At 49.1% G+C, this 17,998-nt stretch overlaps 2 protein-coding genes across 5 annotated transcripts in view; one reads left to right on the top strand and one right to left on the bottom strand.

Annotated features, from left to right (window-relative positions):
- Positions 1–17,998, bottom strand: part of CARMIL1 (capping protein regulator and myosin 1 linker 1) — a 313,766-nt gene that overhangs the window by 208,720 nt on the left and 87,048 nt on the right. The gene's annotated exons all lie outside the window — the stretch shown is intronic.
- The window catches only part of LOC121020576 (uncharacterized), a 35,989-nt gene that overhangs the window by 12,513 nt on the left and 5,478 nt on the right, over positions 1–17,998 (top strand). Inside the window, exon 3 of the transcript XR_005786201.1 lies at positions 2,057–2,347. The gene's annotated coding sequence lies outside the window, so the exon portion shown is untranslated. The remainder of the gene's footprint in view (positions 1–2,056; positions 2,348–17,998) is intronic.

Here is a 17,998-nt window from a genome sequence, read left to right on the forward strand (position 1 = left end):
TCTGTCCATCTCCGCTGCGCGGACTCTGCTCAGGCCGCCAGCATCGTGCTCCTGTTCCAGGAGCACCGGCCTCCTAACACTCTCGCCCCAGCCACTGCCTGTGTGGGTCCTGGATGCTCAGGGACCCATGTGTTACCGTATCCCCTCTCTGGGTGGCCCTGCAGGAAGACGCTGGTCCCTGCCTCCACCTGGGCGTCACCTGACTGCCTCTGCTCCCCATCTAGCCACGCTGGCCTTCCACTGGCCTCCCAAGGGGGCGGTCCCACTACCCCCCTGCTCCAGATGCTCCTGCCCCGACCCCCTCCTTTCTCTACCTCCACCTTGTTCACACCTACTCACCCTTCGGATCCCAACCCTTTAAAGGACTTCCCGAAGGAAGTTCATTCTACGCTCAGAAAGGTCTCCCTGTCATATGCTCTCACAGCGGTGCCACATTTCATACCAACACCTGTCACAGCTTTAATTATTGCTCAGATTACACGCTCTTGGGGCACCCGGGGGGCTCAGTCGGTCAGGCGTCCGACTTCGGCTCAGGTCATGATCTTATACTTCCTGGGTTCGAGCCCAGCGTCGGGCTCTGTGCTGACGGCTCAGAGCCTAGAACTTGCTTCAGATTCCTCATCTCCCTCTCTCTCTGCCCTTCCCCTGCTCGCACGCTGTCTCTCCCTGTCTCAAAAATAAATAAATGTTAAAAAAACAATTCCAATTACACACTCTCACCACCCCCACCAGACTGTGAGGGGCCTGGGAGCAGGGACCACATCTGTCCTATTCACTGCCACATTTCCCAGTGCCTGGCGCAAAGCAGGGGTTCAAGTATCTGCTGAGTAATGACGGCAGGAAGCACAGCCCTTCCCCACCCCCTCTCCGGATGGGAAAATTCGGGAGATTAGGAGGCAAAAGGCTGCTGCTACAGCCTATAAAACTGGTTCTAAAAATTCACGTCTGCCTCTTTATTCCTGCGCCCGGCCACGTAACTGACACATCCTTCCCATTGAACCGTCACATCCTGGAAGGAAAGTACCTGAAAACCTGTTGTCTGCAGCTCACCTCGACCCATTTCAAACACATCTGCTAGTTCATTCCCAACTTACCTGTCAAAACAAAGACAAGCAAGAAGAGAGAAGCTCCCAGTGGAACAGTTTAGAAGCGCCGACATCCTGCCTCCCGCCTACTGTGTTCAAAGAACTTCTTCACTCGCTAATTCGCCGCAGACAGTGGGTTCCAGATCTGATAACCACCCCCTCCCCCCAGCAGGCTGGGAGTGTCAGCACCTCCAGTAACGGAGGCAGGGTGAGCAAACTCCGCTTTCATAAATGATTTCAGCTCTCCCATGGCTTTCTGGATCTTGAGTCTGCCCTTGACTGGATGCCAACAAGGCAACACTAAACCAAACAATTTAGAAAGAGTGGGTCGGGGGACTGTTGAGGCAGACTTTGTACAAAACACAGAAGTAACCTCATGTTATTATTTTAGTGACAATTAATAGAAAATTTAAACATAAGGGAACCTATATTCTAAAGCAAAGGCATAGAGGGGCGCCTGGGTGGCTCAGTCGGTTAAGCGACTGACTTCGGTTCAGGTCACGATGTCGCAGTCTGTGAGTTCAAACCCCACGTTGGGCTCTGTGCTGACAGCTCGGAGCCTGGAGCCTGCTTCAGATTCTGTGTCTCCCTCTCTCTCACTCCCACTCACGCTCTCTCTCTCTCAAAAGTAAATAAAAAATTTAAAAATTAAAAAAAAAATAATAGAGGCACCTGGGTGGCTCAGTTGGTTCAGTGTCCAACTCTTGATTTCAGCTCAGGTCATGATCTCACAGATCGTGACTTCGAGCCCCTCGACAGGCTCTGTGCTGACAATATGGAGCCTGCTTGAGATTCTCTCTCTCCCTCTCTCTCTCTCTCTCTGTCTCTGTCTCTGTCTCAAAATAAATAAACATTAAAAAAAAAAAACCCAAAGGCATAATCAAAGGTCAAGTCAAAGAGAGGAAACTTTTTCCTTCTTTAAACAAACAAAAAAAAAAAAAATAGCTTGTTTTTCTTTCTTGAAATTTCAGATCAAATGAGATTTGCTTTTGGAGAAGTGCAGGCTCAGCGGACACAGAGGCATCACTCATCTATGAAAGAACTCCACGCAGCATTTTGCCAAACGGCTCAGAGTTTCAGGATAAAGAGAAACCCCGGGGACGGAGCCTTTCCAGCCAAAATCAGCTTTGGCACAAAAGCAGGAAGTGAGAAGTCCACGTGCTCGGGCACAAACACCTGCTACCCGGCCACCACTTCCACAGCAAGTCCAGGCTCTGTGAGCAGCGCTGCGGCCCCCGGGCCTCGGGGAGGACGAGCAAACCGTAAGTGCCCCCCAGCCTCACTGCTCCCGGCCACTCCCGAGCTCTCCCCCGTCCCCCCTGTGCCAGGAACAGGTAGGGCGCCCCAGTCTGGCATCACCACTTGGCGGCGTGGGGAAGGGCCTCCCCGTCTTATTTCCAAAACTCATCAACTCCCCCCCACCCTCAAGGCAGCAAACCACGGTCAAGCCCCACGCACGTGGCCCCTGCCACCTTAGGACAAACACAGAGCAGCGGCAGCCTGGCCCCAAACCCAGGGCGTCCTCTTCCGCCTCGTGCCAGGGGGCTGGCGTGCCCGCACAGGGCTGGCTGCTCTGCGGACGGGCCCGCCACCGTCCCAGTCCCTCGTCCTCCCCCTCCCCCCAGTGGTCCACGTCCGGCCCCTGGGGCCCCGGTTCAAACGCCCCCCCACCCGTGCAGCCCCTCAACAGCGGGAAGGAGGGGGACAGATGCACTTTTAGAGCAAGCCAGAAAGCAGAGCCTGAAACCAGAGTAAGCCCAGGGAGGAAGGGGTGAGGCAGGCTCACGCTGCAAGATGCGTGTTTGGGTTTCTCTTGCGAAACGAATTTCCATTATGTTAGCACTGCTCGCTTCCAGAAAACAGAATTCTCTTGTAAATGCACCACCCGATCCCATTCTGTGTGTGTCTGTGTGTAGCACTGATCATAATTATCGTTAACTACTGGAGTATTTTTTTCACTCATTCCTGAACCAATTGTCGAGTGCCTACCTCGTGTGAGACGCCAAGATCAAAAAGGCAGAAAGCCCTGCCTTCAAGCAGCTTCTATTGCACTGAGAGGGAGCAGACTATACAGAAATAAATGCATGAAACATAGGGACACAACACCAGGTGACGATAAGCATTATGGAGAAAAAGACAGTTAGGAAAGGGAACAGAGATTGCCGTGTGGGGACTGGGGAGTGGGGGTGGCAGGTGGCATTTGTAAACAGTTTGGTGACACCTCCTTATGAAGTGACAGAGAATAGGTCTAGAGGAAGTGAAGCGATGAGCCACATTGTTGTCTCCCGCAAGAGTGATCCAGGCACGGGGCGCCTGGGTGGCTCAGTCGGTTGAGCGTCCGACTTCGGCTCAGGTCACGATCTCGCGGTTCGTGGGTTCGAGCCCCGCGTTGGCTCTACGCTGACCACTCGGAGCCTGGAGCCTGCTTCGGATTCTGTGTCTCCTCCTCTCTCTGCCCCTCCCATGCTCATGCTCTGTCTCTCTCTGTCTCTCAATAATAAACGTTAAAAAAATTTTAAAACCAATTTGGGTGAGGGGCGCCTGGGTGGCTCAGCTGGCTGGGCGTCCGACTTTGGCTCAGGTCATGATCTCGCGGTTCATGGGTTTGAGCCCCGCATCGGGCTCTGTGCTGACAGCTCAGGGCCTGGAGCCTGCTTGGGATTCTGTGTCTCCCTCTCTCTCTGCCCCTCCCCTGCTCCTCCTCCCTCAAAATTAAATAAATATTTAAAAAATTAAAAAAACAAAAAGAGTAGTCCAGGCAGAGGAAACAGCAAAAGCAAAGGCCCTGAGGCGAGAATATGCCTACAGGAGAAGAAGGATAAAGAGCCCACTGTGCCCTGCAGAGAGTAAGCATGGGTGAGGTCAGAGGGGTAACAAGGAGTGAGGGGCCACGAGAGCTGAGAGGCCTTGCAGGCCACCACCACACGTTATCTTTTACTTGGAATAGAAACGACTGGACGGTCTGGAGCACAAGACCAACATGACCAGACAATGCAAGCGAGCTCTCGGACTTCCATGTCGAGAAGAGACGGGGAAGCGAGTAAGAGGGCAAGAGGGAGGCAGGAAACCCGGCCAGGATGCGACTGCAGTAAATCACGAGGGATGATCGTGGTTGGGACCACCACTCCCTGGGAGTGGTGGCTGACAAGTGGCTGCATCCCGGACATCCTTTGATGGTAGAGCCCAAGTGGACTTGTGGATAAGTGAAATTGGAATATAAGGGGTTAGTTATTTTGCTAAAAGTAAGAGTTTGGTTATACTCATGAAATAATTACATAACAACTCGGGGCGGTCCATGATGAAGTGACTACTAGCTTGGTCCAGGTAATACGTTACCTAGTAAAGAAAAAAATATTTACGGAAGACGTGCAACTGGGGAGCCAAGAACTGGTTCCAGGATTTTCCAAGTAGAGAAACGAATCCATGTTGTTCTGGAGTGAGCTGTGCTTTCTTCAATAATTTCAAGCATACAGTTAAAATGGAATAACATTACGCCAAAGATTCTATTTGAATTCTAAAACACAGCTTCGGGAAGGAGGAGGATGGGGATGTTTTTTTGCCATTGCTCAGGGCTTCTCTAAGATAGCTCACGCTGTCTCATAGAACCTTCTAGAAATGTCTTACATGTGGTCTCTCCAACATAGTAACCACGTGTGGCTGCTAAGCACTTAAAATGTGACTAATGTGACTGAGTCACTGAAATTTTAGGCAACTCTCATTAATTTTAAATAAAATAGCTACTTGTGGCTAGTGGCCATACTGATTAGCTACATTGCTAAAGAAAAAAAAAATCACTCTACATCCATAAACTATACGTTACACTTTTTCTCTTGTGATTAAACTAAAAGGATATGTACAACTTCGATTTGTAAGACCGTACTTTTCATTATGCCGCAGAGCGAGCATCTACTTCTACTTCTGCACATATTTGAAAACACACAGTGAATGGACTGGTCTTAACAGGTTTCAAACATAATTTCTTAGTTTTTGTTTGCAATTCTTTAATATCTTCTAGGCCATCACTCTGTCAATGACATTCAAAATGAGATCTCCCCCCCCGAAGCATATTCAATGCGGACATTTCAAAGGCCACAGAAAAATAAAGACAGGATGTTCTTTTTTGTTTTTTTTGTTTGTTTGTTTGTTTTTCAACGTTTATTTATTTTGGGGACAGAGAGAGACAGAGCATGAACGGGGGAGGGGCAGAGAGAGAGGGAGACACAGAATCGGAAACAGGCTCCAGGCTCTGAGCCATCAGCCCAGAGCCCGACGCGGGGCTCGAACTCACGGACCGCGAGATCGTGACCTGGCTGAAGTCGGACGCTTAACCGACTGCGCCACCCAGGCGCCCCCAGGATGTTCTTATTATAACTGAACTACTACTCGGATCGAGGCACTTGATGGCATCCGTCAGCCCATTCTTCCTCCCCAGATCACATTGAGGGAAGGGGCTGCTGTGAGTAACACCATTTTTCAGATGACGAAATCAAGGCAGAGAGAGATTAACGGCAGTCCTAAATTTTACAGTGTAAATCTTTTTTTTTTTAAGTTTTTATTTATTTATCTTGAGAGTGGGGGGAAGGGAGAGGGAGAGAGCAAGAGAGAACACCCATCCCAAGCAGGCTCCATACTGTCTGCACGGAACCCGATGGGGGGGCTCGAACGCATGACAGTGAGATCACGACCTGAGCTGAAATCAAGAGCCAGACGCTTCCCTGAGCCGCCCAGGAGCCCCTTACAGTGTATCTTTATAGGTTGGTCGGGAAAGAAGAGCAGGAATTGGGAAGACAAATAACAGGGAAAGCAGTTGGGGGAGGGAAAGAAAGCAAAAAAAAAAAAAACTAGACGCAAATCCTTCGTTCCCAAATCCTAGTTGAGTTGGCAGAACCGTTCTGGAAAATGCCGTCTGCACGAGCGCAGTACTGCTCTTGGAGCCGTGTCTCAGACCTTTCACGTGCCCCAACAAGGCCCCCCGAGGTCTGGCCAGAGCCTGGCCCCCCATCTGGATGGTGACAGCCACGCACCGGCTAGGCTGGGGCTCGATGAGCGAGGTGGCCCCCGCGTGCATGAGGGGGTTCCCTTATCCGCCAGCAAACAGACCCAAATGACAGGGACACATTCCTGACTAATCTCCTCAGCCAACAGCTGGAGAATGAGCTCTCAGTTAATCCTGCTTTTGAACCACTCACGCTAACCCCCAGTGATACCACTAAACTGCACGGCCCAGGAGATTAACATGGCAATTCAATCAGTTTAGAGCTGCCCTTCGAAGCTGTCAGTGAAATTCCTTCATTTTGAGAATGAGGAAACAAAGTCCCAGGAACACTGATGCTTTCAAAAGAACGCAATTCTGCTCATTTTCCAAGCCAGCAAGCCTGAGTGCCTGCGTTACCTAAAACTGACCGATGGTGCCGCGTCTCTCTACCTTTTAACTACTGTGTGTTTCTAGAAACTATAGGATTAGAGGATCATCGTCTTTATATCTACGTGTATGTGTGTGCATATACGTGAAATACTGCATGACGAACCATAGGACGCTGTTATATTTATGGAACACAATTATATATATATATATACATTACACATATAATTTAATACAGTGTAATTTCCCCCATAGGAAGGATATTAAAATCCGTGACGACATCCCTCAACACTATTAAATCAGAGCTGAGGCCCAACAACATAAAAGCAAAGATAAAAACCAACATGAGCCGTTAAGATAATTTAAAATTGAGTACGTGTCGGTTCCTGTGAACGAGGCAAAAATATACCAATTATATTTGGGGCCAAGAGTATATTCGCTATTTGGGCAATGTATAAAATGAGAACCGTATCATCAATCGTGGAATTCGTGCTTCTTGCAAATTTAGAAGGGCTTCCTAAGGATGGCTCGGGCAGTGTGGTCTTTGAAAACGCATTCTGGGCAAGTCTGAGCTGCTGGGCTCTGTTAGTGAGCAGGCACGTTTAACCACTGCCCAACCTGAGCGATAACTCAACATGCCATACACAGGCGGGGGCATTTTACACGCCGCTTGAGGACAACGACGATGCTGTTTTCTTTTTTCTCTTTCAAGTTTATTTATTTTTGAGAGAGAGTGAGAGAGCGCGCACGCACACGGGAGGGGCAGAGAGAGAGGGAGAGACAGAATCTCAAGCAGCTTCTGCGCTATCAGCAAAGAGCCTGATGCGGGGCTCGAACTCAGAACCGAGAGATCGCCACCTGAGCCGAAGTCAAGAGTCAGACGCTCGACTGACTGAGCCGCCCAGGCGCCAGCTGCGTGGGGATTTTAAGGGACAGAGAGGAAGAGAGGAACGGAAACAGGAGCTGCAGGGACGTTCCGCGGACGTTGTACAAGCCGACCACTGTCGCAGACGTAACGGAGGGCCGACGGTGTGGTGCTTCTTAGGACGGCCCTGCCGCGCGGGCTGACCGGGTCTTGGGCAAGTCACCTGGTCCCCACCCCCGCCCTGGCCTCCCCTCCCCGGCTGTAAGTGGACACAGAGCTGTATCTACTCCTAACAAGTGTGAGATTTAACGAGAGGATGTGTGTGAAAAAGCTCCTTGGCACGGAGCCCAGCCGACGACAACAATGTGGCACACTGGCTGGCTGATGACAGTAAGGGTCACGGTTCAAACGGGAGCAGTGGCTGTCTCAAAGGCAGGACTACATAAAAATTGAATTCCCTTGTCCCACCAATAAATCAACTGACATCAGAAATGAAACATCCTCCAGGCAGAATGTGATGTTCAAGCTCTTGAACAAAGTGCATGAAGGACCCTCCCAGAACAGGGTCCATCCAGACCACCTCTTCACGGTTCGTTAGTACCATTCTCAAATTTCGAAAGTTAACAGAATTGTGCGTTCTCTACTCATTGGAAGCCAGCTCCTTAGGCCGCCCGAATGTTCAAGGGCTGGTTCGATACCTGGAGTCAGTACCTGTGACATGACTACAAACCTCTACCAGTCTACACTGCTTTCCAGGAACCTGACTCACACCCCGTCAACACACACACACACACACACACACACACACACACATACACACCGTCCCCCCTCAGCAGGCCCCTGGGGTCCCCTATCAGCCTCCCTGGCCAGAGGGACTCCACAGCAGACCGACACCCACACTCCAGCAGACAGGAAGCCAGGACCATTCGTCGGCAGGTACACTCGGAACAAATACCCAGCCGGGGGACCCAGGCCCTTCTCCAGCCTCGAGCGCCGGCCTCGCGTCCTGAGCCGTTCAAAGAACCATCAGAGGCATGCCTTCTCTCCACACGCCCGTTCCCAGTCCTCCTCCTCTGATACGCTGCCTGTGAGGAGAGAAGCAAGGCAGGGGCACATTTCTGAAGTCCGCCATCAGCCAGGAACGGGGAGGCACGTACCTTACTGCGCTTGACCCGGTGACAGAGGTACCATAACGCTCAGGGTGCAGATGAGGAAACCAAGACCTACTTGCCGCGACGACCCAGACCGGAGTGGGACTCTGAACCCGCATCCCTCCGTTTCTAAACCCACGTTCCCGCCAGCAGCCAACGGGGCGAGCCTCCCACGGCCGACCCTTCCGGCCACCACCCCAAACCAAGTTGCGGGGCTCAGGCCACCGATCACCTTATTTGTTCCTCAAAGTCTCCTCATGTCGAGCAACAATTTGTACGCGCCTCCAAGGGCCTGTCCACGTCACGTTTCACTCAGCGCACTGTCCAGCGGGAAAGAGAGACAACTGCCTGGTGTAGATCTTCCCTCTCATCACCAGAATGCAGCAAGCCCGGGTCCTCTGCTTGTGATTGACACAGAAAGGGGCCCCGCCAACATCGAGCTTTCAGTAAGAAGCCTCTGTCCACGAAGCAACAGCCTAGTCAGTAATTAAACGACGCACCGGTCTATCATCCTAAGCACTTCACCTGAACTCAAATTAAAGGCCCGACTGATACTTCCTATGTGAGGAGATCTTGCGGGGGGAGAGAGAAATTACCTTAACACATAAGCCGACCATTTCACTATTTGTGAGTTTTCGTGACTAAAGATGCTCCTTTGCCACTGGGTCATCAAAGCAGCACATACCGTGGCTGGGAATTCTAAGCACAAACAAATGAATCACCCCAACTTGAGAACTCGCAGAGTTCCTGATTATGAGTATCGCTGGCTCTTGCCATTGGAGACACAAAGTCCCACGCGTATCAGAATAAGATCAGGGGTGCCTGGGGGGCTCAGTTGGTTGGGTGTCCGACTTGGGCTCAGGTCATGATCTCACGTTTCATGGGTTCAAGCCTCACGTCAGGCTCTGTGCTGACAGCTCAGAGCCTGGAGCCTGCTTCGGATTCTGTGTCTCCCTCTCTCTTTCCCCCTTCCCTGCTCACGCTCTGTCTCTCTCTCTCTCTCTCTCTCTCTCAAAAATAAATAAACATTAAAAAAAATTTTTTTTAAAGAGTATCATTGTTTTGTTTGTTGATTTGTACACAGTTCTTCCTCCAGCGACTCCCCTCTTGCAGTAACCCAGCATTTGGAGACAGGACCTCTTTTCTGACTGCTTACAAAATATACCTCCCCACCCCCATTCTTCTATCATCCACGTGTCCGCTAAACGACAGCAGCAGGAAATAAACCTGAACCCAGCATAGGAATCTGGATGGCTTGGGTCAATGGCGGCAGACGGAGCGTGGGAGGTTAGCAGTTACAGCAAGGGGGGCGCGTTGAGTGTGGTCTGGGGCAGACGAGGAGTTTGAGGAGGCAGAGGGCGAGCGATGGAACTGGCAGTGGTCACCGCCAACCACAGAAAGGCGGTTTCCGCACGCACTTTCGCCACTGGCTGTCACGGAGGCCCGGCCATCGCGGTGCACGTGGAGAGGTCATTTCTCAGCGGGCTGTGCTTTTGCGTCAAGTGCACAGCGTGGTGGTATTTGCTGGGCTGCTCAGGGAGTTGCTGAGCGAAGGGCGAAGGGCGTCTGGGTTAAGGGCGGCTGCACAGCTGGCTTTTCTGGAGCCTCCCTTCCCTAGGCACTCTCTCTCTTTTCCACCAAAAGCGTTCTCAGGCCTAACCTCACTCGGCTGTGGTCCTCCCAGAGGGGCCCTGAAATCTGCATCTTAGCTTCAGGCGCCTCAGACTAGGCACACGTACCGGCTTCAAACCCACACACCCACGCGGGAGCACAACACAGAAATGCGTCCACACCCTCCCAGGGAGGCGCGCCACGTGGCTGGGTACGTGGCCCTCCGTCGAGGTTATATTTTGTACTTTTTGCAGGTAAACCGAGACAAAAATGTTGAAAAAGTTTTAAAAAGGAAAAAATACTGAAAGAACAATGTATTTTTCGTTTTAATGATACGATGCCTTGGGAGATGGAATGAGACACATTTGGCCCTAAATCACCTAAGAACTACCATTAATCAGAATGCATTTTATGGTTGGGGCGCCTGGGCAGCTCAGTCAGTTAAGCGTCCAACTTTTGGCTTCAGCTCAGGTCCTGATCTCACAGTCGTGGGACCGAGCCCCACGTCACGTTCCTCAGAGAGCGTGGAGCCTGCTGGAGATTCTCTCTCTCCCCCTCTCCTACTCATGCTCTTTCTCTCTCTCAATTGCTCTATCAAAAAAAAAAAAAAAAATTAAAAAGAATTTTTATTTTTTTTAATGTTTTATTTATTTTTGAGGGAGAGGCAGAGAGAGCAGGAGACACAGAATCCGAAGCTCCAGGCTCCGAGCCATCAGCACAGAGCCCGATGCGGGGCTCGAACTCACCAACCGCAAGATCATGACCTGGGACAAAGTCAGACGCTTTGTCTGAGCCACCCGGGCGCCCCATTAAAAAGAATTTTTTAAAAAAGAATATATTTTGTGGTTACAGTAAATAATCCTCGATACCTTTCCCCCAAACTACTTGCTGCTAAGGCAAAAGGAAATAAATCGGCCAATGATAAGACGCTCGCTCCCAAAGAGTTGATGTTTGTTTACCGGAGTCACTTAGCTTGTCACAAATGTCCCAAAAAAGCAACTGTTTTCTGAAGCAAAATTAGGTACGTAATATCACTTTTCTTCACGGAAACGCTTCATTTCTAACTATTCCAGTAAAACCATTTATATTATAACATCAGTTCGTGAGAGGAGATCCGCAGAAACCCAGCTCTTGGCACACTGGCTGCCACAGTAGCGGCTTAAGTCAAAGGCGGAGGTTATGTTTCGTACGCGCAAGCGGTCCCTCGGTGTCTCCTTTCTATTAGTTCTACGGTCTAAAAAAAACCCAAAAAACGAAAAACCTCACCTAATCAGAGTGATTACCAGTTTTCTGACTTTGCCCCTCACCAGCTGTGGGATACCAAGCAGATCTTTTCCTCTCTGTGCCTCAGTTTCCTCTTCCGTAAGGTGGAGATTCATCATGGCACCAGGCTCCTAGCATCGTTACAAACGTTAACTGAGTTACCAGCGTGGCACTTGGTGCAGAACAGTGTGTCATCACCACAACCATCAGGCCTCTTTCTCTGTGAATACAAGTTCATTAACGCTGAATCGATGAGTGAGGGTCATGGTCTTTACAGAAATCTCACCTTTGTGTTCACACATTTTAAACTTTACACAAATCCTGTAAGAAACCTACTCCAAATGCCACTCCCACGGCAGCAATGCAAAGGGAAGAGCAGGGGCGCCTGGGTGGCTCAGTCGGTTAAGCGTCTGACTTCAGCTCAGGTCATGATCTCACGGTCCGTGAGTTCAAGCCCCGCATCGGGCTCTGTGCTGACAGCTCAGAGCCTGGAGCCTGTTTCGGATTCTGTGTCTCCCTCTCTCTCTGACCCTCCCCTGTTCATGCTCTGTTTCTCTCTGTCTCAAAAATAAATAAACATTTAAAAAAATTAAAAAAAAAAAAAAAGGCAAGAGCAGACTCAAAGATGTGCTGAGGGTCGCACAGTTGACAGGTGTCCTCACGGGGAGTTAAATATGGCTCTACTGCATTGTTCTCACTGCTGGGAACATGATTTTTTTGTTGCATTCACTACATCCAAATTCTACCCCAATATAGTGATGATAAAGAGAAGCTTTACTGCTATTAAAATTATGTAATATTTTCTGATTACAGAAGTCATAAATATATCTTTATTACAGACAACCCTATTACTTCTTTCCAAAGACACTAAGTCAATAGATTTCCTACATGTGGATAAGAGTCGACTTTTTTTTTTTTTCCCACTCAAGAGAGACTTGAGATTTTCCAAATGTATCTAGCCAAGACCTCCATTCAGATGGACAGTGGAATTTCCCAACACAGCTCTGAGCCCTGCCCTGGAGTCAGTCCAACAGAAGCAAACAGAGCGGTGAGAGGATTGCAAAATAGGTCCCATAAGGAAGGGCTGAAGGAACCAGGTCTCCCTAGCACATAGGTGAGAAGACACAGACTGACAGGAGAAGGCTTCAGATATTCACAAGGCTGCACATGTCAGAGGGGGCAAGCTTTTTCTGTGAGCTAACGAGGACCCATGTGTCGAAATCACAGGCAAGAACCTTTTGGCTTGAAACAAAGAAAACCCCAGATGGATCAGAAGCTGTGGGAAGAAGTGAACTCATTAATGAAGAAGCTCTCTCAAAATCAACAGCCTTGCCGAGAATATTGTACACGTGTGTGCAGAATTGAACTAGGTACCTTCAAAAGTCCCGTCCAACTCCTCTACCTGGGATCCCAGATCCCCACGCAGACCCACGTGACGGGCACACCGGGGTTCGCAAGGCACAGCACGCGTGGCAAACGACCGCCACACGGCACGCGATGTCCCGGCACACTCACGCAAAACCGCTTAACACGAATCACAAATATTTGTAAAACTAGGATTACGTACTAAGAAATAACTTCTAACTCTAATTACTGAGTCTCTCCCAGAGACTTTGGGAGAAGGATGTGGATACTCCAAGGACGAACTTGTTAGCTGAAGCTGTGATGCCCGAAATTGAAGGACTACGTGGGCTAGGGAAAAAAAAAAAAAAAAAATGGGGCAACAAGTCCAAACAGCGGATTCTGCACTGACTGGCTGTGTGGCCTGGGGCATGTCACTGCATCTCTCCAGAGGTCAGCGTCTGAACTTGCAGTGTTATTCAACATGTAGCCACTAGCCACGTGTGCCTTCTCGAGCCTTTGCGATGTGGCTTTAAGTATAATTTGTAATTTTATCTCATTATCATTAATGTATTGAATTTAAAGAGCCACGTGTGGCTACTGGCTATCCTCCTGGACAGGAAAACTCTAATGATTCCTAAAAAGACCGGGAAGAGTCAAATTCCAGACCAACTTCAACCCATCGTCTTGTGTGAGAGCTCCATGCCCCGTGGACACCTGTGCGAGAAGGAAGTGAGGAGATCTGAGGTACCACAAGGGAAGGTCCCCCGGGCTGCGGCCAGCTCTTGCCTATCCGGTCCCTCGTCACTCCGACATCCTGGGACGGACAGCACAGTGGTCCTTTGTCCTTTAATGTCCAGAGCTGGGCTCTGCACTCAGGCATGGCAGTATCATCATCAAAGGTCTCCGGAAAGATGGCCTGGGAAGTATAGCGCCCTATGGGCAACACCCCTAATGTGAAGCCAGTTAGGGAATCATTAGTGGCCAACAGTGAACACTTGGTGAACAATCCTGAAACACAGTGTTCCCTGCAGAGAACAAACAGCTACCTATAAAGGAATTAAAACATCTCTTACAAAGTATACCATCAGATTTATGTCAGGTCTATGCGTTTACTTCAAATCCAATTACACCACCCCAAAATCTCTTTCACAAGTTGGAAAACACGCAAATTATGAAAGCCAGAACACATGACTTGAAAGAACAATTTTTTTTTCATGTTTATTTATTTTTGAGAGAGACCGAGTGTGAACTGGGGAGGGGCAGAGAGACAGGCAGGCTCCAGGCTCCAAGCCGTCAGCACAGAGGCAGACGCGGGGCTTGAACCCACAAACCTTGAGGTCATGACCGGAGCCGAAGTCAGACGCTTAACCAACCGAGCCAACCAGGCATCCCTAGAAAACGTGACTTTTGAAAGAGTCGTCCGGGTTGTTTCTTTCATAAATGTAAAGAGCCCAGAAAAACCCCCTTTTAAAAAAGCTGCCAAAGTTAATAACAGGCATATGCTGGAGATTTACAAGAAACCGGGAGACGAACCTATTAACATGCCCTGACAGTATCTATCATTACAGAAGGAGACTTCAAAATGAAAAATGTAGCAAGGCCAGTAAGCCTAATCATAATGACCAGTTTAGGGAAAAGTTCATAGCAGAGCTAGGGAATTACTATTTTTGCAGTGCTCCCCTTCTGCAATATTTTTAAGCCCGTTTTGTTGAAAGGAGGCACTGGCCACCAGAAAAATCTTACAAATCTGTTTATAACAACCGCGTGGAAAGCTGCCTAGCGCCCAGAGCCATCAGGGCTGGCTAGTCTCACGGAAGAGCTCTCCCTGTGCAGAAAACTCAGACGTTTGCCTGCTCACCAATTCCCAGTCCCTCAGCTGCATTCCGCTGATAATGCACCACCTCTCGTAACGAGCACCAGTCCTGCGTCCTGAGAACAAGGCAGACGAAAGCGTCACCGCTGCTGCCCACGCCGGTGCTGGCTTGCCTTTCCCGGCTTAATTGGCTCTGATCACTGGGCAGACACTGAACTCACTGCCTTTTTCCCTTCACCTGCTGACTCAAGTATTCCCAGCACCGTGATTCATGTTTCAGAGCGTCTAGAATAAAAAAGACCGATATTTGACTCCAGCAACGACTCCATTCTAGACTTCAAAGAAAAGTGATCGAGGGCCTCCCGGCTGACCCCGGTCTCCAGCAGCTAACACTTTTTAAAGACTCGAGAATGATGGGAAGTTACGAAAACCATGCGATGGACAGCAGCACAGCTCTTAAACATTTAAGGGAAGACCGAAGGGCAGATGCCTTTCCTGTTGGCCTGCAGATCCCATTTTACCTCCGGCTGCAATGACAAATACCACGGAGTGGGTGGCTTCAACAACAAACACGTATTTCTCGAAATTCCAGAGGCTGGGATGTCCGAGGTCAAGGTGCTGACCAAATCAGTTCCTGACAAGGGCCCATCCGCCTGGCTTGCAGAGGGATGCCTTCTCGCCCCCTCTCACACAGCAAAGGGGGAGAGCAAGCTAGCTCTCCGGGCTCTTCTTAGAAGGGCACTGATCCCATCACGAAATGGTTGCCGATGGCTGGATTTGTCAACACAGCCTGTGGGGTTGCCCAGCAGTGGAAGGAACAAGAACCCAGCAATAAGCAGGAGAGGCTAAATTCCCATCTAGCTAGTTGTGGCCACGTGGGTAGCAATGCCTGCCATCAGTAAGCAGAGTATCCCCATCTAAAGGTGATAAAATAACACCATTATCTGGACCCAGTACCTCGGAAAGCGACAGCGTTAATATAAATGAAGCCGTCAGCCCTATCACGGGACTTGAGCTGTGTTGCCGGGAACAGACGACACCAGAAGAAACACTGGCCTTTCTTTTTTAAATTTAAAAAAAAAAAGTTTTTTTCAATATTTAGTTTTGACAGGGAGACACACGGAGTGTGAGCAGCGGAGGGGCAGAGAGAGAGGAAGTCACGGAATCCGAATCTGAGCTGTCAGCACAGAGCCTGATGCAGGGCTCGAACTCACCAACCATGAGATCACGACCCGAGCCGAAGTCGGAGGCTCAACTGACTGGGCCACCCTGGTGCCCCAGAAACACTGGCCTTTCAATCCTGTGCTGCCTTAACTCTTCTGGAGGTTTAGAGAACACTGCCAAATATAAAGAACGTTTACCAGCTCAGGGACATCAGTAAGGCTCCAGGACACAACCTAAGCGTGATGCTGCAATCACATGACTCAGGGAGGGCTCGGGGCCCCACACACCTGAGACTTGTTCCACTTGACTATCAGCTCAACACTCCGCCTTCTCTCTTTCTTCTGAGCCGCTTCACTCGCTTCACTCACAGTTCCCGCTGTTTCCTTTTCATTCTCCCAAGACATAACCAAGATAGTAGAGTCCATTTGTCAACTCCTAGCCAGAGGCAAGGCAGTCATTATCCACCAGGAAAGGCTTCCACAGTCCCATCTGGTGATTAGTCCCCCTTTCATACAATACGTATGTTGACAGCTTTCCCCCCCAGGCCTCATTCTTGTACTAAAAATATTTTAATTGTAATTATAAAGTCATCACCATCCACAGGCAGAGCTGTCTCGTTTTGATGAGAAGTCACGGCAGCCCAGAAGCACGGACTTTGGGTTCTATCCCTCACCCACATCAAGAGCTCTGTATCTTGTCGGCTGAATCTCATGCATGGCTTGCTGAATTGAACAACATGCCCCCAAGTAGGAATTCTAAATTCTGCATTCTCAAATCCAAAAGTGGTTATAAAAATCATAGCTTGAAAAGCTGCTGAATTGCGGAATATATATTGCTATTTGAGAGCTTATATATCCCCTATTTAAGGAAGTTGAGACCTCTTAGAGAATTCTAAGAGGACAATTTACATTAATGTTTCATTTATCTCGAAACAGAGACGGGAACACAGTGCTCGATAGACTGAGCTATCTACTTGGTCATAGACTTTTATGCCTCTGCACAGCCTCTTCACAATGATTACTTTGGGGACTGAGGGAAAAAGAGTCACAGCCCCAAAGCTGTATTTGCCTATTCCCTAGTTCATACCAAGCATTTCTCGAACTTAAGTCTACAACTATAAACATTTAACTTTCCTAGAATCTAAGCATTTAAAACTTGCTAGTCTGCCCATTAAATGTGTTGCTAGTGAAGTTAAAAGGGGCTGTAATATTGGGTCATCTAGTCTATCATGTTGTACTGTCTTGTATTATCCAAACACTGTACTGGCCACTATTAACGTGATGCTCACCTGTTGTTAGTTTCACGCAAAACTAGATCACTAATAACGGCCAGTATTTACATAACGCTTACTACGTGCAGGGACCTTAAGCTTTGCTTTTATTAAGTCATAAGATCTTCATAATAACCCTAATATGATGATGGGGACACTTGGTACCTCTCCAGGGCCCTGGTGACTTTCCCTTACTATTTTTTATTTATTTTTTTTTTTTTATGTTTACTTATTTGTCTTGAGAGAGAGCGAGAGAGCGCGTGGGGGAGGGGGCAGAGAGAGAACCCCAAGCAGGCTCCTTGCTGTCAGTGCAGAGCCCAAGCCAGGACTTAAACCCAAAAACCATGAGATGATGATCTGAGACAAAATCAAGAGTCCGTCATCTAACTGACTGAGCCACCCAGGTGCCCCATTATTTGAAGGTCCTACTCTTAAAACTATACCAGCAGGGGCGCCTGGGTGGCGCAGTCGGTTGAGCGTCCGACTTCAGCCAGGTCACGATCTCGCGGTCTGGGAGTTCGAGCCCCGCGTCGGGCTCTGGGCTGACGGCTCAGAGCCTGGAGCCTGTTTCCGATTCTGTGTCTCCCTCTCTCTCTGCCCCTCCCCCGTTCATGCTCTGTCTCTCTCTGTCCCAAAAATAAATAAAAAAAAAAAAAGTTGAAAAAAAAAAAAACAAAACTATACCAGCAAAGATCAAGTAAACACACATATCAATTGTAAATAAAATAAGTTCCATGTCTTTATGTCAGACCAGGGCGACTTCTTTGGTACTGCCAATAACTACCGTGATTGGTAAAATAATTAAGTGTATTCGCTATTGGGCTATTTCCAATTGGCCAGATCTCCAAGGTTAATCTCATCCAGCAGGTACATTCGGACATTGAGTTACCCACGCTTAGGGGAAAATCACAACTATGGGCTAGAACAGGCCCACAATTTGTAACCCAATTTCAACAATGAAATATTAATTTCATCCTCTTCTTTACCAAATCTGCTAAGACATTCAGTCAGCCTGAAGTTCCACTCCCTCTCTCTCTGGGTCAGGCACCCGCTGGGCCCCACTCTCGCCC

Source organism: Herpailurus yagouaroundi, unplaced genomic scaffold (genome assembly GCF_014898765.1).
Source record: "Herpailurus yagouaroundi ecotype Mexico unplaced genomic scaffold, PumYag 250, whole genome shotgun sequence".
Lineage (NCBI taxonomy): Eukaryota > Metazoa > Chordata > Mammalia > Carnivora > Felidae > Herpailurus > Herpailurus yagouaroundi.